This window comes from Gracilinanus agilis, chromosome 6 (assembly GCF_016433145.1).
Source record: "Gracilinanus agilis isolate LMUSP501 chromosome 6, AgileGrace, whole genome shotgun sequence".
NCBI classification, from domain to species: Eukaryota; Metazoa; Chordata; class Mammalia; order Didelphimorphia; family Didelphidae; genus Gracilinanus; species Gracilinanus agilis.
In genome coordinates, this window is record NC_058135.1 from 199,720,671 (window position 1) to 199,743,704 (window position 23,034).

Here is a 23,034-nt window from a genome sequence, read left to right on the forward strand (position 1 = left end):
AATAGTGAGAATTAAAAGTTCTCCCTATTTCCAATTTGTTCTAACCTAAAAGATACACATACTATGCAACGATCCAGGAGAGACTGACCTACTTGCATCCCCTCACCTGATGAATTTGGAATCATTTTGAGGGCTTCCTATTACCATGAAGGTGCTACCTAAAATAAAGTTCCATTCCTCTACCTATCACATGCAGATTACAGAGAGAAGAAAAGTCCCTTCTTGTCATTTCCTCCAATTCCATTCTCATCTCAATATTTTGCAATCTGGATTCATACATCATTGCCCAAATGAACTATTCTACAATGTTGGCAATGATTTTTATTTTTATTGCTAAACTCAAATTCTTTTTCTCATCTCTTTTATCAGATTCTTGTCCTTCTCACTAAAGGTTTTATTAATTGTGAAGCATTCCCTCTTTCTGGATATTATTTTTCCTCTACAACTTTCACAGTTCTCCTACATATCTGACTTCTCCATCTAACTTTACCATATCATCCATTCCTCAAGGTTCTGCCTTTAGGGCTCTTCTTTTTCTCTGCCTCCTCTTTTAGTAATTCTGTCAGATCCAGTAGGTTCAAATATCTTTTCTTTGAAAATGAGTCCCAGAGCTCTATCTTTTCTGGTCTCTCCAAAGGTCATGTTTTCCATCACCAGCTGTCTGCTAGAAATCTACCTTGGATGTTCAAAGGAATCTCAAATGTAGTATGTCTAAATTAGAACTTGCCATCTTCCCATGTAAACTTTCCCATCTTCCAAACATTCCTATTTCTATTGATGATGTAAGCACCTTTCATGTCAAATAAGTTCATAACCTTGAAGTCACCCTTGACTCTTCTAGCTCTTCCAGCCAAATTGTCAGGTCTTATATTTCCACATTATATCAAAGACCTACTTATTACTAATCCTATTACCACCATTTTAGTTCTGACCTTCATAGCCTATTGCATGAACTGTTGTAAAAGTCTTCTCATCGGAGATCTAGATTCCAGCTTCCCTCCAATCCATCCTCCTCATAGCTGTCAAAATAATATTCTTACATAATAAATCTGGCCATGTCACTCCTCTTCTCAAGAAACTCTAAGAGAACCTTCTTATCTCAAGGATAAAATACAAATTGCTAAGTGTAGCATTTAAAACTCTGCATGATCTGGCTCCAGTCTATCTTTCCAGCCCTATTTCATGTTAATTACTTTCATTCCCTCTATGATCTAGAAAAATGGATAGAGTTGCTATTCTTTCTTTCTCATCAATGTCTTTGCACAGGTGAAATCTTATCCCTCACTTCATGTATGTCAGTGGAATTTATATTCCCTCCACTCTAATTGAGAATACCTTTTTTCCACTTATTAAAAGTAAAAAAGTAAAACTATTAATAGTTTAATCTTTGGTTGTTTTGATGAATTCAACAAACAATATATTCTCCTAGTCGAGGGTTCTTAACCTGGGGTCTGTGAACTTGTTGTTTTTTCATATATTTTATTAGCTTTTTTTTTTTAACGTGATTGATTTTTTAAAATCCTGTGCAGTTTATTTTATGTATTTGTAAACATTATTCTGAAAAGAAGTCCATAAACTTCTCTAGTCTGTCTCAAGGAGTCCATCATGCACATAAACACATAGACACAAATACAAATTAAGAACCTTTGCCCTAAGTGGAATTGGATTTGGACTCCATGAATTGAAGGTTCTTTTGCTTAGGTTTGATTGTCTTCATAATGAAGTATTGCAAAATGGAAATTCTCATTTTGTTGTCACATTATGTCCTACACTTGGTTGTGAATTTAGGGTGTGAATAGGTTAAAGTTAGGTTTCATTGTGGCAGTAGAGAGTCTATATAGAGGATCTATACTTAGCTATTAGATGTCTTAAGGAGATCCATTAGAGAACCTAAGTTTTATGATCCTAAGAGTACAACACATACTATGCTCTGAGGTCTCTGAGAAAGAAGGTTGGTATCTTGGTCCATTTACATTTCCTCATATACCATTTTAGGATGAAGTGACAAAGCTGTTGCAAATTAAGAATTTAAGCAACCACAAAAGTGGATACACCTTAGAACTCACTGATTCTCTGTTGCCTCCATGATTTTTAACTCAGAAATTCCCATTTAAAATGATATTTTATATTTCTCTTTCCCTCATTTCTTATAAAATTACTTTTCTTCCTCACCATAACCTTCAGGCCCTCAATTCTCCTTCAAAAATACCCCAGTTCAGGTCTCACTTTCTTCTCTCTCCAGTTTTTATCCCAATCAACTATAATCACTCAAGTAAACATGATGATTTATTTTTCAAAGATGTCACCTTTGACTTTTCTCTTATCATAATATACTCAATAAGGGAACTTGGTTGACTTTATTAACTAAGTAAAGAAGAATTATTCTACTCCTTTCTTTTCTTTGTTCTTTAATGTTTTTTTTCAATAGCCTTTTCTTCTGACTCTTCTTCTCTGAAAGTTTTCCTAGCTCTTTTTTTCCCCCCTCAGCTTCATGTTTAATCACTTGAAAAATTCTTCATCCTCATACGTATCACAAATACAGTTACCTCAGTCTGGAGAGCATCTCTATCTTGAAGGGGTCAACATATACACTTTCTGTGATTGATATTGCTCAAATACACATCAGCACATTAAAAACTATCACCAATTTAGTCTGAAAAGGCCTACATTATCCATTGCATTTTAAAATACAACACCAAAGGTATATATTTCTTATATAAATTACCCTAGCTTATTCACATCTGTCAGGGGTCACTTCTCAATCATCAATCATTTTTTGAAACAGAGTTTCATAACTTCTAGTAAATCAGGTTTGTATTTTAACTGCAAAATAGCAATGATTACCCATTTTACAGCAGGATACCCTCCCCATCAGAGAAATGCATTTACTGCCTAGAAAAACTATATTCTAAGATTTCCTTTTACTTAAGAGTTTCTGAGAGGGATGCTTCCAAGAAGATAAAATGAATACAGCCATATAATATTCTGATATATTTCATGAATTAGAAAATTGAGGATAAATGAGGTAACTAGTGAAGTCTCTTTAATCCCTCATATGAATTTATGAGAAGTGCATGATGTCTGAGGACTAAACAAATCTCAGATTATTTATTAGTACATTGTTTTTCCTTCTCTAACCAAGGTAGATATATTCATATTTGATTGCCTATGGATTTAGTTTGTAACTGTTCTATATTTGGTAGTCACATTTTTCTTCTCTTTTTTATTTCTTCCTTTCCTTCAGTCCTTTTCTTCTTCCCTCATTGCCTCCTCAAGCTAATAAGAAGAAAAGTATGATTTGAAAAGTAAGCCCTTGCTTGTTAGAATGCAAGAACTTATTTTCACAAACTGCAAAATACAGTGCAAAAATAAGATCTGTGTCTTTCAGAGCAGAAGTGTCAAATTTGCATCCTGCAATACTCCTGGGTAAACCAGAACCAGATTAAAATATAATCGAGAAATATTTAAAAATAAATACAAAAGCAGAGCAAAGATAATGTTAATATATTATTTGCTAAATCAATATGCCATCTGCTAGAATCCTTTTGTATGTTTTAGTGGCCCCCTGTTTTGATCTGATTTTGACACCTCTGTCTTAGACCATAAATTCATTGAAGATAGAAACCCTGACTACACTTGTTCTTCTTTTCCATGTAGAGATATCCCATTCTGTTCATCTTGAAATTTTCTTTAACTTTTGTTTCAATTTGGCTCTTATATATAATGTAAATATGCTCAATAGTCATTATTAAAGTTCATTAATACCTAAGCTATTATTCATCATCAAAAATTTTAATAAGAACAATGATGAGCTCAGCTGGTAAATTATCCCTGCTTTTTGGACTCCCTTTATTGCATATATTTTCTTTGTTTTCTGAAATTGAAGCATGAAATAGTCATTTAATAGAATATTATGGTTAAATGATGATTCAGAAAATCTCTTGCTCACACAGTGGATTTTTATGAGGACCTTAATTGTGGGGCTAATGCAAACTATGGATTTATACTGATTAAATCCAGATGGCTCATTCTCTTGAGCCTTAAAAGTTTATATTGTCAGCTACCAACTCTTTTTATCCCACAATGGGATCTCAAGAATTATTTCTGTCTTTCTTTTTTTGAAAGGATACTTCTTTGCTTCAAATTTGGACCATTTTTTTTTAGGATTGTAGGGCATGTAGTTTGATGAGACACTAAGCACATGAAAAATGGGAAGCACATTAAATATGCCATTTAAATATCAAAAAAACTCTCCCATGCCCCTCTCCAACTAAGCTCTCATTTTCACACAAGGTAGGATTGTTTTCATTGTTAATTAAAACCAGCAATTTGATTTGAAGGAGTAAGAAAAATAAAAATATCCAAATTGCTAGTTTTTGTTGACAGTCTAACTCTCTCCTAAGTGAAAAGAACAGCCCCTTAGACATAGTAGTTATCTAATAAATGCTTATTCAGTTGAATATTTACTTAAGGTAGGAAGTAGAACAATGAAACAAGTTGTTAGGAGAGTGTTTTTAAGTATTGTTGTTGTTGTTGCTGCTGCTAATGATATATGGTGGTGGTTGTGATGTTGTGATGGAGGAAGAGGAGGATAAGGAGAAAAAGAAGGATGAGGTGGATGACTACAATGACCAAGACAGAGATGATGATAACGCTTTTATTGGGGAAAATGAAATGAATATTGAAATATCCTTTCTTGCTTCCCTGTGTTTCTGTAGAATTATAGAGGAATTTGACAAATGCCATTTATGCTCCCTGTAACAACATTATACATGAAAAATATTCAAAGTCTGACCTGGACAGTGACAATTAGGTAATTTTATTTTCTCAGAAAGTTAGGGCTTTGGCCTTGTTTTTCTGTCCCATGTTTTAGAAGGTACCATGGTCTATGCTTTCAAAGAAGAAGGGGCAGTAGTAAGCTATTTCAGGAGTGTAGATTTTAAACATATGGGAGGGGAATCATAGGCTCACAGATCTAGAACTAGAGAGTTCCTAATAAGTCATTCTTGTTGAACTCTATAATTTTACAAAAATAAGTTAACTATGGCCCAAGGGAATTAAGCAACTTGAGAGCATAGAAGTGTTCGTGCTGAGGAAATGAATAAGTAGGACTGGGCAAACAAAAAACAATGTCACCTTTCTACTCAACTGGGAAGAGCTTCAAATAAGTGCAAAAGGATATACATTGTGCCCTATTAAGCTATTATATTTTAAAACATCCCAAAGATTTTGGGGATACCCAGTTATCCAATGGCCAACAAGCAAATTTTAGCTGAAAAAATCAAAACTATTAATAATCATATAAAATGTTCAAATCACTCTTGATTAGAGAAATGCAAATTAAAACAACTCTAAGTTACTGCCTCACATCTATTAGATTGGTCAATATGATAGTAAAAGAAAGTCATGAATGCCAGAGGGGATATGGCAAAATTGGGACACTAAAGCATTGTTGATGGAGTTGTGAACTGATCAAACTAATCTGGAGGGCAATTTGAAAATATGCCCAAATGTTGATAAAACTCTGCATTCCCTTTGATCCTATAATACCACTACTGGATCTATATCCCAAAGAGATCATAAAAAAGGGGAAATACCTATTTATACAAGAATATAACAACTATTTTTGTGGTAGGAAAGAATTGAAAATTGATGAGATATTCATCAATTGAGGAATGACTGAACAAATTGTAATATATATTAGTGATGGAAAAGTATTGTGCTATTCAAAATGATAAGCAGAATGATTTCAGAAAAAGCTGGAAAAAGCTATATGAACAGATGCAGAGTGAAATGAGCAGAACTGGGATACACAGTAACAGCAATATTGTATAATAATCAACTGGAAAAAGACTTAGCTACTTTCAGCAATACAATGATATGGGACAATTCTGAATGCCTTAGGACAAAGAATGCTTTCCATCTCAAGAAAAGAACTGTGCAGATGGAGATCAAAGCAAACCATCTTTCACATTATTTTATTTATAGTTTTATTTTGTGGTTTTGGTTTTATATGAGTATTCTTTTACAAAAGTGACCAAGATGGTATCTTTTGTATGATAATAAATATAAAACCCAGATCAAATTGATTATCCATTTAAAAGGGAGAGGGAGGGAAGGGACATAGGGAGACAATTTGGATCTTAGGATTTTGGAAAATGTATGTTGACAATTATTACGTGTAATTGGGAAAATAAAATATCTGAATAAAAATTTAAAAATATTTTGTGGATACCCTATATCTGTGTTGGCAAACCTATGGCACCCATGCTGAAGTCTGCCAGAGGGGGCTGTTCCCTTCCCTCTCTCCACCCACACCTGAGGACTTTTCTCACAAAACACACCCTTCTGCCCAGTAGCCAAATGGGAACACTTCCTCCCACCTTTGTCTGGGATAAGGTGGGGGGCTTACATGCAGCATGAAAGTTGCAGTTTGGGCAGTTTGGTTTCTAAGGTCTCTAAAATGTTTTCCATCACTGCCCTATATTCTTGACTTCATAGTTCTAGTCTTCATCCAGATTCTGATTTGACCCTAAAGGCAGCCCATATTCAGACCCAATTCTTAACGTTCAATCTCATTTTCTACTGCTCTACAACATGTGTTTTTTTTCTACACTAACGAAACTATAGGAGAAATAAGGGTATGTCTCACTTATAAGTTAGTTCATGAAAAGAAACAACCTCTAAATATGGAAAAGACATCTGAATCATATCAATTGATAAATAAGTGGTGGAAAGATTAGAAAGATTACTTAGCCTTTGGTTTGTATCATTAGACTAAAAAAAAGTATGAATATACTGGGTTTAGATAATTAAGTTGCAACACTATGCATATTTGATATGATAATTGTCAATTAATGCCAAGATTCCAATTACCATTCATAATATCTTGTTTATTTAAATTACTGCCCTAAAGGTATACTTTTCCTGGAATCAATGAAAAGTAATTCCATTTCTTAGTATTTTCTCAATTTTTGATTTTAAATATTTGTCTCTTTATTAGAGTAGGAATATGGAAAAAAAAGTTCTATGGAGATAAATGTCAATGAGGAAAGCGAAAGTGAGATTCAATTTCCTTCCTTTTTACAATGAAATTCATGTAATTGGGAAAGTAAGATTATGCTGAATCATTCAAAATTTCTTCTTTTCCCTCTTCTTTCAATATGCTACCAAATTCTATCTTTTTTCAAGTTTCAAAATTTCTTCATATCTTTTTGCATTCTTTAGGCCTGAATTAAGCAAAGTTTTATTACCTCAGCATGCTGAAAGCAGAAGAATGAAACCAATGACTAGAATTTATCAACCATGTCATAATTAATTTGAATAACCATCCTGTGTTCCTGGGTTTTTAAGCTAAACCTTCATGTTCTCTTACTAAATTAAAACCTATCTCTTTCCTAACTACTTTTACAATAAATATCTTTCTTAAAAAATCCTTACTGCACTGATAAATTTTCTTCCTTTTTCTTGTTACCTTCTCAATCTTTGTGACTGCATTTTTCCAATTTGTGACTTACACCAGCCACCATACTCTTAGAACAAGATGTTAAAAGAATCTCAGTTCAAAGTTCATTAATATTAGATCTGGCTCTGTTTGCATCAATTGTTCACAGAATCCAGGTCACCATTTGTCAAACTCTCCTTACCTATATGCTTTTCTTATACCTTCTTTTAAGTATATGATGTTGGGGTGGGGTGGGGTCTTATGTGTATGTAAATTCAGGAATGTATTCAATTTCTTTTTCACTTAAATTCCAAAATAAAGGAGAAGTGTTTTCCCCCTATTTTTATACTTTTCCAGCCATGTAAAAAATCTGTTGAGCTGCTAACAATAAGATAATGAGATTATACATGCTTTTACTGCTCCCAAGAGGGAGAGTCACTACATATTGTTTTATAGTTGGATTTCTCTAGTTCTTGTAAGAGATGGGGGAGAAAAAAAGGTTGAGAGTTAGGGAAAGGGGAAAAATAAGGGGAGAGAGAGAGGTGGAGGGAAAGGGAGGGAGACAGGAGGAAAGAGAGATAAGGAAAGAAGAAGGAAGAGAGAGAAAAAGAGAAAGACAGAGACAGAGAGAGAGAGAGAGAGACAGAGACAGAGAGAGACAGAGAGAGAGAGACAGAGACAGAGAGAGACAGAGACAGAGAGAGAGACAGACAGACAGACAGACAGAGAGAGAGAGAGAGAGAGAGAGAGAGAGAGACAGAGAGAGAGAGAAACAGAGAGAAGGAGAGAGAGAGAAAGAATGAGTTTTGATGGACTATAGTTTCATTCTTTCAGGACCAAAAGTCCTCCTTTCTGGGGGCCTCCAATGTGCTAGTCACATTCCATTCCTTTGATTGGAATTCCATGATTCAAACAGTAGAATCTACTTTAGATAGAATGCCCTGAGGTATTTGAGACTGCAAGATGCAACTGGAAATCATGTAAGAATTGCCATTTTCCTAAGCTTTCTGATTCTTCCTGTTTTCAGTCAGTTTTCAAGCATGGTGTTCTGAAGTAAAGCAAATGAAATGTTTGTTTAAGAAGGGTTCTCCTCCCCTATTTCTCTTGACTAAGAGTGAGGCTGACCTGTTAGTACTCCTCCATGTACAACTGAAGTAGTTCTTTTGCCTAGGCTGAGGAATGTCTTTGAAAAGGAATGTATAGCTGTTTAGCATTTTTTGGGGGGGTGGGGAAGCCAAGGGGAGGAGTTCTCATTTTGCTCTCTCTTCTTTTCTGTGAACTAATCTCCCACCTGGAGCTTCAGTGTACCAATTGAATTCTAAGTATCTTTGGACTGAAATATTTGCCCTGATACCTTATCTGCTCTTTTTTCTTATTATTTAGAGCATTCAGACTAATATTTTTCTTTCAAATTTAAAATAAACCATGTTTCCTATAACAGAGTTGCTGTGGCATTGCATGTGGTCCACAACACTCCCAAGTATAATTCAAACCAGATTCAAATGTAATTAGGAAAGATTTAATGAAATAAATATATAAAAAATAAAACCTGAATAACTTTATATCTTAAAACTCAATCAATACATTGTCCAAAGGAATCCTTATGTATTTATTAGTAGACTTAAAGAGTCAGTTGCCCTGAAACACTGGATTGAATACTTGATATGACAAATTATATGGTTCCATTGAAAAAATTAAGGGGGCAGCAGTGGCTCAGTGGATTGAAAGTCAGGTCTAGAGATGGGAGGTCCTGGGTTCAAATCTGGCCTCAGACACTTCCTAACTCTATGACCTTGGGCAAGTCACTTAACCCTCCTTACCTAAACCTTGCCACTCTTCTGCCTTGGAACCAATATAGAGTATTAATTTGAAGATGGAAGGTAAGGGTTTAAAAAAAAAAGAAAAAAAATTAAGTAGCAACTTTATTTGAGGAAGCTAAGTGGTGTAGTAGATAGAGAGCTATGCCTAGAGTCAGGAAAACCTACATTCAAATCCTGCCGTAGACACTGTGTGACTCTGATCATGTTGCTTAACTTCTCTGTCCCTCAGATTCCTTTTTGTAAAATGGAGATAATTGTACCTAACTTTAGAGTCATTGTGAGGATCAGTCAGTCAATATTTATTAAGGATATAGCCTGTGCTAGGCACTGATAACATATATGTTTGGCAAACATTACCATGTTGCTATTGTTTTCCTCATGGAAGTTATGTCAAAATATCATTTGTATTCAATAAGTATAAAACTTTCAATCAACCACAAGGGAAAATTAGGGATGACTTTGAGCTTGAAGCCAAAGGTCAAACAAAACTAATGAGCAAAGTTGATATACATCAGTCTACTCCAGGCAAGATATATTTGGCATAAAGTTATCAAGGAGAAAGCTAGAGCTGTGGATATCAAAAGACTCACTGGCATCCTGAAGTCAAAGCTAAATGGGAAGAATACTTTTGAGCAATTACCACTCAAATAATAATAGTCTTACTGTACAATTCTGTAATAGTAAAATGGATGTAAACTGATTTAGAAAGCATCCAAACAAACCCTTGTTCACTATTACCATGTTAGATGACCCACCATCTTAAGGCAGCTCTAAAAACATTAATCTTTATTCATCACAAAGGAAGGAGATTAATAGATATTCTCAGAAAACATGTTTAACAGATTAAACCTACAGAAATACTCTCTGAATACATATTATTTCACAGAAAAAAAGTTAAGATCAATAAGTGAATTATGGCAATGGACGTTTCAGATATAACAGCTATTGATTTGCCATGGGTGATAGTCTATAAAATAACTAAAATTGAAGAATGAAATGAAAAAACCATTAATAAGTAAAGTCTAGATGACTCAATCAACAATATGTTAACCCAAAAGTATTTTTTTTAAAGTTAAGTTCAATGAGTTGAATTACAAAAATAGAAGGATTCATAATGATAATGACACAAGGGTATAAAACAACCAAAAGTTCATTCTTGGGGCCAGCTAGTTTGTTCAGTGGATAGAAAACCAATCCTAGAGATGGGATTCAAATCTGCCCTCAGATACTTCTTAGTTTTACAGTCCTGGACAAGTTACTTAAATCCCATTTGCCTGAGTTTTCTCATCTGTAAAGTGAGCTGGAGAAGGAAATGACAAACCACTCCAGTGTCTTTGCCAAGAAAACCCCAAATAGGGTCATAAAGACTTGGACATTACTCAAATGACTGAACAACAATTTTACAATAGGATGGAATTTCACTGATGTGAAGATAAAACGAATAGTGATGATGGAGATGGTGATAATGACAACAAAGGCGATAATGAAAACTCTCCTGACATTTATATAGTGATTTAAGACTAAGTACTTCACTTATTATTTTGTTTTATACTCTCAAAAAAGTGGGAAAAATACTGTTATCTCATTCCCATTTTGTAGATGAGAAAACTGAGGTTGAGGTATACATGTAATTTACTACTTGCCATATGAGTCAATGAGGTCATTTAATAATATTTAAACCTGTTCTTTAAAATATATGAGTTATTAACTATTTCCCCAATACTAATAAAATATATATTGGTCTCATTCATATTCTCTGTTTTTATTCTCTACAGACTCTCCCTCCCATCTGCACAGCTATATTTCCCAAGAGCAACTTTGCATGAAATTATATTATTAGCCAATAATTGATGCTCTATAGAGGATATTGAATTCAAATCTATACTCCCCTCTGACACAAGAGGTTTCATAAAAGGCAACTGATTGATCTGCCTTTGAAGAATTATTGAAACAGATCAAATTGCCTTTTAATATCAACTTGACATAGAAACTGCTTACAAGAGAGTAAACTCTAATTGTAAGCTCCAAGGATTTGAAATGAAATTGTATTTCAAGGTAATTTTGATTTGAAAATAACAACACTTGTAATATCTGGCATCTATACATCATAAAATTTGGAGAAGGCTTTTTGTTGCACTATTTCTATAAGTAGAATTAGTGTTGTTTGTTATTCTGGCTGTATTTTATTTGATAGTTTCATTCAAATAATAATAACTAGAATTTCTATAGAAATTTAAGGTTTGTAGATCTCTTTATCTTTATTATTTCTGTTTCATACTCCCCACATATTATATGGGATATTATTAATCCCATTTTACAGATATGGAAATAATCTGAAAGAATTTAAATAACTTGCCCAGGGTCACAAAATTAAGCTAAATTTGAAGTCATATTCCTCATTCCAAGTCCAGTCCTCTATCCAATGTATGATTTAGCAGCCTCTCAACTATAATTTCTAAAATATAAACATTTATCTCTGGATCAAACTTGCTTAACCAATTGTTTTGGTGGTAGAAAATATTTAAGTTTGTGGATTAATTGAAAAAAATATTTTGCTGTGATAAATTAATTACTTAGTTCAGCAAATAAAATTGTTCTTATTTTTGGTTCAGTGCTGAGTTTGGTTCATGTATTGTTATTATCAGATTCTTTTAAAAAGAGAGAGAGTGCTTAGACATACCTATTAATCACATCTAAAAGCTAATCAAGATGAAAAAGAAATCAGAAAAGTTCATCTTAACAATTGTGGGGTCTTGGAGAGGATCATTTAATTAGGAGATAAAGTTAAACTTCCTTTTATACCCTTATCATCCTTTAGGGATTCAGCAACATGTCAATTTATTTACTCAGAAAGACAGATGAAACTCCAGCCTTCAAAGCAAACAGCAGCAGCTGTTTATACAGGGTGGAAAGGAAAAAAGATAGCCTTATCACTGTCTGCATCAGTTGAGCTGTCCCAAGGTTCTATATTCATGGGATATTCACCCAGCAACTTTCAAATCTTTGGAAGTGTGATGCTGAATCGAGGCATGTCCCTTTACTGTCAAAAGGGATTGTCATTCAGAATGATTGAGCTAATAATGCTGGCTGACATTGGATTAAGCACTTCATGGTTTACAAAATTCTTTAGAAGATCTCCCTGGATCATCATGACAGCTAGGTGGAACATGAGGAAGCTGAAGATCTGATAAAAATATCTGGTACTTATATTAAGGTTTTCAGGTTTGCAAATTGCTTTACATACATTAGCTCATTTGATCATCCTGACCACCCTGTCAGCTGGCGGTTATCCACATTTTATAGACAGCAAAAATGTACGGAGCAATAACAAGAATGGCAGCAGCAAGATGATTCTGTTGGTAGAGAGAGTACTGGACTTGGAGGCCTTCATAGAACAGGCAGAACTGAATTTGAATCCTGCATCAGATATTTAAGTTAGGTGTGTGATCCTGGATACATCACTCAGTATAGTCATCTACAAAATGGGTTAATAATAGTATCTACTTCACAGAATTGCAGAGATCAAAAGAGATAACATGCACAAAGCTCTGCAAATTTTAAAGTGTACTACAAATGCTAGAAAAATAGGCCTGAGAAAAATCCAGCAATATGCTTAAGACATAGGCTAATAAATGATTGAATCAGATCCAGAATCTCAATTTTATGATTTTCAGCTCTTTCAGTAATATCAGGAATTCTTAACTTGGGGCACATGGGGTCCTGAGGGAATTGTACATGAATTTCAAGGTTTTATGAACTTGGATGGGGAAAAAACATATCTTTACTTTACTGAAATGTAACATTTCCTTCAACTATGATTTTAGAACCATTATTATGAAAACATAATCCATGACCAAAAAAAAAGGTGAGGGGGGTTAAGAATCCATATTTTCTACACCAAGAAGTCTCTCAGTGAAAAAAAAAAGTCAATTTCTTCCACCCCTTAAATGATATGTAAACTATTAACACATCTAGGAAGTTTAAAAGGAGACATTTTGTTTTTTGTTTTGTTTTGTTTTTTTTGTTCTGTTTTGTTTTGTTTTGTTTTTGGAAGTCACTAAGTTGTGGCTAATGTATCAGTTTCTGTTTTTCAATGTGGACTCTGTTTCTCTTTTCCTTTGGATGCCTATCTTGGTTACCTCTTGGGCAGAAGAATTGAGAGTGTCCTGTGACGAGTCATCAAATGGCAACTCCTTATGATTGTTGCCTATCAGTGAATAGCATGGAGGATAGCATTATTTCATAAAATGAGTAAAAGGGCTGTCTTTGAACTCAGTGAATATAGGATAAAGAAGCTCACAATCATTAAGAAATTAGCAATACTCTGGTAGGAAAGATAAAGCTGCCTCTTTGAATAGTGACAACCACCCAGCTCTGCTCTCCTCCCATAACCTTATTAATCTTGAGATAAACTTACCCCCTGGAGGGGAACTTTTTGTCTTCTCATTTGAAATTGTCTGCTTTCAGGAGAAAATAGAGATGAGAGTTTGGAATGTTAAAAAGGCTACCCACACAGGTGCAGGTATAACCCTTCCAGATTAATCTGTCCATGTAGAATGTTCACCTGCTAATCAGAATGCGGCTGGAGGATCAGGAGTTTTATTATAAAATGTGAAGGACAACGAAAAGGCAGCTGCTCAATAATTAATCACAAGAAGACCAAGATACTGCTAACTGACAGATCATAGTCAGTTTATTATGGAAACTTGGGATACCACAAAGAATTTTTTAAATAATAAACTGATAAACAACCTCTAAATTTCCTTGTGTTTATGTTGTTTTGGGAAAGGAAAATTAAAAGCTATAAAAGAATGCCATTTATCATATATTTAATCAGGTGGAACTAGTGAGGCAAAAATTATAACTTAGATTGGTACAGAGGTAGATGCTGGCCCTGTATTATGTGAAAAGACTCCTAAACAGATGGGAAAGGTGGAAAAGAATTTGCTGAGCAAAAGAGTCACAAGTAGAGAGAAAAACAAGAGGGCATTGTATGAAGCTAAGGGTCAAAAGTAAAAAACAGAAACGGAAAGTCAGAGAAAAGACAGTAGAAAATAGCAAGAGTAGGAATCTAGATGTGCAGCCTGGATCGTCAACAAACATTTATTAAACATTTACTATGTGTTTGATACTGTTAAGTTCACATCATATAATCACAGTAATAAAAATAGCAACAATGACAAGTACTGTTTACATAGTGCTTTTAAGTTTGCAAGGCACTTTCCATATATTATATCATTTAATTCTCACAAATATCCAGTGAAGTAACTGAAACATTGTGGGATGACCAAATGTAACTGACTTTGCTATTAAAGGCAATGTAATGATCCAGGACAATTCTAAGGGACTTTTGAGAAAGAATACTATGGGAGCAGAAATCCAGAAGAAAACATTTGATTTATCACCTGTTTATATGGATATTTGATTTGGGGTTTTGGTTTTATAAGATTACTCTATTACAAAACTGAATAATATGGAAATAGCTTTTAAGTGATAATATATGTATAAGCTAGTGGAATTGCTTGTCAACTCCAGGAGGGGGGAGAGAAGAGGGGGAGAGAAGAGGAGAGAAGAGAAAAGAGAGAAAAGGAATACAAGAATCATGTAACCATGGAAAAATTAAAAACAAAAATTAAATGAAGAAAATTTTAAAAAATCCCATGAAGTAGATATTATTATTATCCTTTTTTTTTTCAGAAGAAGAAACTGAAGCTGAGAGTCTAAATGGTTTGTCCAGGGTCACACCGTTATATAATTGCTTGAGGTAGGATTCAAACTTCCTGACTCCAACTCTACGGCTCCATCTATCTAAACCTCTAAACATTTGAAGCCTAAACATTAGATGTCAAAACATCTTAAAAGTGGAAAATAAGATTGGGATTATTATGGGATTAGTGGGATATATATATATATATATGGGATTATTATATCACTAGTGGGCCCATATTGAAATTTTTCTTAGAGAATGTCTTTGTGTCATCCTTTAAAGGGACCATCCTTGTCAGGTCTTACATGTTGTATTGCTGATCTGCAATTCAGTATAAATTATTGATATCTAGTACCCAAAACTAAATCAGAGATTTAGCTAAATTGGCAAAATAGACATTTTTTTCCTATATGCAGTATATGATTACGTATATGTACTGACATCTTGAGAACTATAAAATCTACCTTAATATTCAGCCTTTCTTCACATGCCAAATGATACTTGATTTAAGAGATATAATATCACTCCAAAGAAATCAAGGATAGATGCTGCTAAATATTGAAATGTCCATAGTCACATAGAGAGACTATTTCATTAGACTGCTGAAAATTCTCTAACTCTGGTTTGCTTGGCCTGAAACAGAGATAAGCTTTTAAAATACCAAAGGAGAAGGAAAAGAGAATGGCTTTTAGGCATCTTCCTTCCTCATCAGTATCAGGGTGGGTCCTTTCTTGGTCAGTGAAGCTAACAACTTTGGTTTTTAAAGAATATTTCACATGTTGTAGACCTGGCCTCAGGTTCTTTCTAGCTTTGTGACCCTGGGCAAATTGCTCACCCCTTTTACCTAGTCCTTGGCTTTCTACCCTAAAATTGTTACTAGGACAGAAAGTAAGGTTTTTTTTAAAAGTATTTCACAAATAGCTTCCACCCCTTTCCTCCCTTAGCTAGTCAGGGCTTCAGATGATCAACATTTTGTCCATCATCAAGCCCATATCTGAACCTTTTCTAGCTCAGTACAACTACCAGAGTTTGTGCTTGTTGGCATTGCTTTGATGACCCAGGCTGTACCCTTATGTACCAAGATAAAGCATCAGAATAGCACCTTTTAGTGGAAAAAAAACAAAAGCAACAAAAATACAAAAAAGCCTCTTTAAATGTTGTGAACAAACAATAACAATGACTTCCAAGTCATGTACAGATGCACTTTGATTTAATCTTTGTCTATAATCCAAAATTTGCACATTTAAAAGTTTCTTTAATTCCTTTGACTGCCTCCAGCCAGGCATTGTTCCAATCTTTTAAATTTCACGCCTAAAATTTTTAAAATTATCCAAGTAACAATGCACTGGAGCTGAAAAGCTTTTGGCCAAAATCCAGAGAGAATTGAGCTCATCACAATCAGATCTTCTACCATCAATAACCAATTTAAACCATTATACCAATTAAATATCCTTCTGAAGCAATCTTAATCAACCTAGACTTGATAGATTTCCTGAAAGAATTGCTTAATTAAACTCTTTATAGAATAAGTGATTCTGCTTAATAAACCCTATGCCTACAGGAAATAGAGGGGAAAAATTGAAAGTTAACATGTAGGAAGCTACTAATGAGAGCTACAGAGAGAATAGTAAGAGAAGCACTCAGCAAAACTCTTCAGTCAGCAAACTTTTGTTTCCCCTGCCTTCATTTCTGGGTTCTTCTCTCCATTGCAACCCAGTTCCTTTTTCTTCTTTGGCCACCATGGTATCTTCTCAGGAAAGGATGTGCTTTCAGTGATTTTTCTTTAACATCAGAGTGAATTTAAGTCAATGTGTCATACCCAGCATAAGGGCACTATGATGTGGTGACTAGAGTGGTAAGCTTAGAATGAGAAAGCTCTGGATTCAAATCTTGTCTCTTAAAGAAATGCTAGCTGTATAATCCTTGTCAATTAACTTCTCTGTGCATTTGGAAATTCCCTAAACTTTATTAAGTACTCCATGGATCATGATTGACAAATGTGGATGAATTCCCACCCTAATACTATCACATATCCCTCTTGTATCCACCTTATGGCTGGGAAATATTTGATTTTTAATCATTTTCCTCCATTTTGCAAGGAAAAAATAAGGAGCTAAGGAGATTTCAGGCATCAGAAGTGTGTAAAGATTATTTTTTGAGCACTGGGAATGACAGAGTCCCCAAAAATCAAACTGTATTGGCAGTTGCACACTCTGCCAATGTCTAAGATAATACTGGGTCAACAAATTAAGAGTAAAATTATAGATTATAATTAAGTCTGGGTACTAAGTGATCATGGAAGGCTAGGTTTGGTTTGGGGTTTTTTCTTTCTTTTTTTTTTTTTTGCTTTATTTTGTTTAATTTCTCTTGTTTGGAATTTTTTAGTTTTGATTTCCCCACTAAGCATGGGAACTCATTATGATCACCTACCTTACCAGCAGGTCTTTGAGATTAATATGGTCATTAAAAAAATTAAAACTTGAGCTCTTCTTAAGAAAAAACAGTAAAGGAAGTAGGAGTGTATGAACTCATTACCAGATAAAAACTGTTTTCCTGGATAATGATTACTATGTTCCCAATACATAAGTTGTGTGTGTGCGCATATGTGTATATGTGTGTTTTCAAACAATAAATTGTTTGCTAAGCCATGAGTTTAGGAGCCTAAGACACACCCCTAAATATAAAGGCAACATAAATCAAATGTTATTTTTTGCACTGCTCTGTGTATATAGTCATACATTCAAAGAGAGATGTGCATATGTAAATTTGACTTATAAATTCAGAAAAGGAAATTGAACAAGCCATCACTGAATTCCCTAAGAAAAAACTCCCAGTGTCTGATGGATTCACAAGTGAATTTTACAAAACATTTAAACAGCAATTAGAAACTATTTGGAAACAAAAGCTGAGGAAGGAACTCTACCAAATTCCTTTTATGGTGCAAATATGGTGCTAATAACTAAACCAAGAAAAGCAAAAACAGAAAAGAAATGCTTTCTTGCTGGTGAATATCAATGCAAAAATGTTTTAAAAATATTAACAAAGCAATTATATCAATTTATCATAAGGATCATATACTATGACCAGGTGGGTTTTATGTCAGAAATGAAGAGATGGTTCCACATTAGGAAAACCATCAGCATAATCAACCATATCAATAACAAAACCAAAATCATATAATTATCTCAATAGATGCTGAAAAAAGCTTTCAATAAAATTCAAAACCCATTTCTATTAAAAACACTAGAGAACATAGAAATAATTGGAACACTACTCAAAATTATAAATACCACCTATCTAAAAATATAAGCAAATATTATCTGCAATGGGGATGAACTTAGATGCCCTCCTAATAAGATTAGGAGTAAAGCAATCACTCCATTATCACCACCACTATTCAACAATAAGAAGAAATTGAAGGAATCAGAATAAGCAGTGGCAACACAGTTTTCATTCTTTGCCAATAATGTGATTGTATAACTAGAGATTCGTAGGAATCACTAGAAAACTTAGCAAAACAATAATTTAGCAAAGTTGTAGGATATAAAATAAACTCACATAAATCATCAGCATTTTTCTGTATTATTTATAAAGTCCAGTGGCAAGATATAAAAAGAGAAATCCCATTTAAAATAATTGTGGACCTTATAAAAACTTGGGAGTTCATCTGCCAAAACAAACCAAGGAACTCTATGATCACAACTGCACAAGATTTTTCCAAACAAATAAAGTCAGATCTAAACAACTGGAAAAATATAAATTGCCAATGGATAGGTTAGGCCAATGTAATAAAAATGACAATTCTAACAAAATCAGTTTGCCTTATTCAATGCCATACCAATCAAATTCTCCAAAAATTATTTCATAGAGTTAGAAAAAATAATATCTGGAAGAACAAAAGACTAAGAATACTAAGGGGATTAATGAAAAAAATATGCAGGAAGGTAACTTAGCTATACCATACTTCAAACTGCATTGTAAAGTAGCAACCATCAAAACAATCTGGTACTGGCTAAAAAATAGAGTAATGGATCAATGGAATAGATTGGGTACTTATTATGCAGTAGTAAATGGCTATAGTAATCCAGTGTTTGATAAACCCAAACACCCAAGCTTTTGGAAAAACTCACTATTTCAAAAATAGTGCTAGGAAAGCTGGAAAGCAATATCATATAAAGTAGGCACAGACCAACTCATCCCTCATTCCATATACCAAGGTAAAGTCAAAATGGATACATGATTTATAAAAAAAAGAGTAATACTATAAATTATATTAAAGGAGCATAGAATAGTTCACTTGTCCGATCTATGAACAAAGGAAGAATTTACAATCAAACAAGACACAAAGAACACAAAGACACAGAGAACATTATGAGATATAAAATAGATAACTTTGACTACATTTTAAATGTTTTTGCAAAAATAAAAACAAGGAAATCAAGATTTGAAGGGGAACAGCAAACAGGAAAAATTCATATTAAGTGTCTCTGACAAGGATCTCATTTGTCAAATATATAGAGAACTGAGTCAAATTTATAAAAACACAAAGCATTATTCAACTGACAAATGGTCAAAGAATGTTAAAAGATAATTCTCAGATGTAGAAATTAAAACTAACTTCAGCTATATTTTAAAAAAGGACCAAATCACTATTAATTAAAGAAATGAAAAATTTTAAAAAATGCTAATGTACCACTTCATACTTATAAGACATATTAATATAACAAAAAAGGAAAATTATAAATGTTGGTGTTTATGTGGAAAAATTGGGACACTAATATGCTGTTGGTGGAACTTTGATCTGAGATAACCTTCCGGAGAGCAATTTAGATCAATATCCAAAGAAGTATCAAAGTCTTACATACCTTTTGACCCAGCAATACCACTACTATCTCTGTATACAAAGTGATCAAAGATAGTGGGAAAGGACCTTCTTGTACAAAAATATTTATTGTCCTCTTTTATGGTAGCAAAGAACTGGAAATTCAAGGGATGTCCATCAATTGGGGAAAGGTTGAACAAATTATGTTATATGATTGTAAAGAAATACTATTGTCCCATAAGAAATGATGAACAAGATAATCATAAAAAACCTGGGAAAGACTTTTATGAAGTCATGCAAAGTGAAGGGAATGGAACCAAGAAAACTCTGTGCACAATAACAGCAATAAAGTACACTGATCAACTGTGAATGACTTTACTATCATTACCATTGCAAGGATCCATGACAAACCCGAGGAAATCATGTTGAAAAGACTGTCTATTCCTATAAAAGGAACTGATGAAATCCGAATGTAGATTCCATGCCATTTCTTCATTTATTTTCCTCCATGAAGTTTTCTCTAGTGTAAGCAACATGAGTCTTCTCTCACAACATATTAAACATGAAAATTTGTATTGTATATTAACACCTGTATAATATGTGTAAAATTACCTGCCCATTTGGAGAAAGAAGAGAAGTTGGAAAGAGTGAGTGAACAGGGATTGCAAAATGTCAGAAAATGATTAAAAATTGTGCTAATGTAATATAGAGAAAAATAAAACAAAAAGATTTGATAAAAAATTAATGTATATAATAAAAAGAGGAATCGGCTTGAATTCAGTTAGACAAGGGTTAAAAATCTGTCTTTCACACTGACTACATATGTGACCATAGATAAGTCCCTTGAGAGCCTATTCCCCCTCTCCTTAGCTTGCTTTTTATATATTCGTTTGTATATTGTCTCCCCATTACATCATTAAGCTCCTTGAGGGCAAATTGTATCTCTTGCCTCTTTTTGTATCTCTAGCACAGTACACAGGTGCTTAATAAATGACTATTAATTGATTAATGTCATTTCCTCTACCTTGAAATCTATATGATAATAACACCTAAAGGTAATAGTAGCCACAGATAAACTGTTAGCACAGGTGTTTGTGAGTCTCAAGTGAAATAATGCTATCTCATAGTAATATTGGTTGACTCAATTAGTAAGTATTTATAAGGCTTCTCTTGTATGTCAAGAATTGTACTAGGCACTAGGCATACACAAACAAAAGTGAACCAACATTTGCCCTTGAGAAGCTTAAATTAGGGGACATGGGTTGGGGGGCACATTAACAATTATTCAGGTATTTACAACGTATCTGCAGTAAACAAACAGCACAGGCAGCCACAACCATTTCTGTGCTTTTCAAAAGCAGCAAAGATGTGAGATGAAATGTTCCCCAGAGCATGGCTCCTAACCTCTGGAAAGGCTCTGTAATTCATGTCTCTCAAGAGTTCTCTTCATTTCTCTTCACAAAATAAGAACTAAATGCAGTTACTCACAATATCTCTTGCACAATAATACCTAAATCTCCTAGTCTTTTTGCAGCTTCCATACAGAGGCTGGTTAACTCCTTCAGTTCCAATCTATCACAAAATAACAGTAAAATATTCAGCATGACAGCTAACTCTCTTGTCATTTCAGTCTTTTTACAGGCGACAGATCTCACAGGAAATAGCAAATTAGCTTAATTCTTTTGTAGTAACTCCATAAATTCCTTCTGCAATTATGTAACTCTTTCAGTTCCCTGAGACTATTCTCTTCCCTTAATATCCATGGTTTCTGTGGAAGGGCTATTAAAGGTAAAGTTTTTCAAACACATAGACACACATAATCATGCTGAGAGAGGGGAGAGAGAAAGAATAGATAAATAGATAGATGATAGATAGATGAATGAATGGAGGGAGGGATAGATGGATAGATAGATAGATAGATACCTGGATGGATAGATGGATGGATAGAGAGAAAGAAAGAAAGGAAGAAAGAAAGAAAGGAAGGAAGAAAGAAAGAAAGAAAGAAAGAAAGAAAGAAAGAAAGAAAGAAAGAAAGAAAGAAAGAAAGAAAGAGAAAGAGAGGAAGGAAGAAAAATAGATAGATAGATAGCAATGGTATGGCTGGATCAAAAGGCATGCAATCTTTTAGTGCTCTTTGGGCATACTTCCAAATTACCACCAAGAATGGTTGAATCAATTCACAACTCCACCAGTAATGCATTAATATCCGAATTTTGGCACATCCCCTCCAACATTCATTACTCTCCACTGCTGTAATTTTAGCCAATCTGCAAGATGTGAGGTGATACCTCACAGTTGTTTTGATTTGCATTTCTCTAATTATTAGAGATTGAGAACACTTTCTCATGTGCTTATTAATAGTTTTGATTTCTTTATCTGAAAATTACCTATTCATGTCCCTTGCCCATTTATCAAGTGGGGAATGGCTTGATTTTTTGTACAATTGATTTAGATACTTGCATATTTGAGTAATTGGACTTTTGTCAGAATTTTTTATGAAGATTTTTTTCCCAGTTTTTTGTTTCCCTTCTGATTTTGGTTGCATTGCTTTTGTTTGTACAAAACCATTTCAATTTAATGTAATCAAAATTATTTATTTTACATTTTGTAATTTTTCCTAACTCTTGCTTGGTTTTAAAGTCTTTCCTTTCTGAGAGATCTGACAAGTATACTATTCTGTGCTTGCTTAATTTACTTATAGTTTCCTTCTTTATATTCAAGTCATTCAACCGTTCTGAATTTATCTTCCTATAGGGTGTGAGATGTTGATCTAGACCTGATCTCTCCCATATTGTTTTCAAATCTTCCCAGAAGTTTTTGTCAAATAGTGGAGTTTTGTCCCAAAAGCTGGGTTCTTTCGGTCTATCATAGACTGACTTACTGATGTCACTTAACCCAAGTCTATTCCACTGATCCTCCCTTCTGTCTCTTAGTCAGTACATATTGTTTTGATGACCACTGCATTATAGTATAGTTTAATATATGGTACTGCTAGGCCACTTTCCTTCACATTTTGTTTCATTATTTCCCTTGATATTCTTTATCTTTTGTTCTTCCAAATGAACTGTGTTATAGTTTTTTTCTAATTCTATAAAAAATTTTTGGTAGTTTGATAGGTATGGCACTAAATAAGCAAATTAATTTGGGTAGAATGGTCATTTTTATTGTTACCTCATCTTACCCATGAGCACTCGATGTTTTTCCAATCGTTTAGATCTAGTTTCAATTGTTTGAAAAGCGT